This window comes from Schistocerca serialis, chromosome 5 (assembly GCF_023864345.2).
Source record: "Schistocerca serialis cubense isolate TAMUIC-IGC-003099 chromosome 5, iqSchSeri2.2, whole genome shotgun sequence".
In the NCBI taxonomy this organism is placed as follows: domain Eukaryota; kingdom Metazoa; phylum Arthropoda; class Insecta; order Orthoptera; family Acrididae; genus Schistocerca; species Schistocerca serialis.
In genome coordinates this window covers 84,400,563-84,401,695 of record NC_064642.1, presented here as the reverse complement: position 1 = coordinate 84,401,695, position 1,133 = coordinate 84,400,563, and the positions used below count along the sequence as shown (strand labels likewise).

General features: G+C 39.1%; 1 non-coding gene across 1 annotated transcript; it reads right to left on the bottom strand.

The window, feature by feature from the left end:
* Window positions 1-549: 549 nt before the first annotated feature.
* Trnaa-cgc (transfer RNA alanine (anticodon CGC)) lies at window positions 550-622 on the bottom strand. The gene has a single exon. It is a non-coding gene; the product is annotated as a tRNA-Ala (tRNA).
* Between the last annotated feature and the right edge of the window lie 511 nt (window positions 623-1,133).

Genomic DNA, 1,133 nt, shown 5'->3' with positions numbered 1-1,133 from the left:
ACCAGTACTGTCTCATTTCAAGAAATTCATAACCGATGCTGTGCCAGGTGTCCGGTGTTGAACACAGCCGATTTTACTTTGTAGAATTTTGTCTTTGTGTCTTTACTGGCTTTATTGGCTAATGCTCTACATATAGCGCCACATATCAATTAAAAATTCTTGTAGATGTCATTATTGTATTAATAACTTACGTCATATTCTTATATCTGACAGTGAGACACCTGTTCAACAGATTTCTCATTTAGCATTATTTTCTGACTCTACTGGGTTTTTTCCTTTATAAGCCATAAATTTGTTTTTATTTACTGAGATGTAGAGCAAATTGTAAACGTGGTTCATCTTTTGTCCAATTATTTGGCTATCTGCATAGAGCACAGTATTAGAGGTGATTGGAGTTTAAGGTCCCGTCGACAACGAGGTCATTAGAGACGGAGCTCATGCTCGGGTTAGGGAAGGATTGGGAAGGAAATCGGTCGTGCCCTTTCAAAGGAACCATCCCGGCATTTGCCTGAAGCGATTTAGGGAAATCACGGAAAACCTAAATCAGGATGGCCGGAGACGGGATTGAACCGTCGTCCTCCGGAATGCGAGTCCAGTGTGCTAACCACTGCGCCACCTCGCTCGGTGAGCACAGTATTCCAACGTGTGTTTCTAGGAATTAATTTTATTCCTGGGTAAACTTCTCGTGATATATATAAGCAAAATGGGCGAGAGACTGTACCCTTGTTGTACTATTCTGTTAATCGCCTGTATTAATTAAAATTTGGTTATTTAAATAAAAACTTCTTAGCACTCGTATCATCAGTTCAGCATAACTTTATCTTTCCATTATATTCGAAAGCACAGACCTATTCACTCTATGGAAGAATTTCGCATCATCTGCAGCATTTGGATCCTCCAGTAAAAGGACGTCAGCTGTTCTTTTCAGTTTCTTATTAAGTATTCATTTCTTTAATTTGTAGTCAGATATCAACAGAATTATTCCTCTGTAGTTTCCACAATCAATTCTAGTTCGCTTCTTATAGAGTACTGTTTCTTCCGTCACTCTTCAAGAGTCGGGTATCACCTTCCACTTCCAGTATAGATTTAATAAATGCAACAGCCTCAGTTGTAACGTCGAACCTCCACATTTA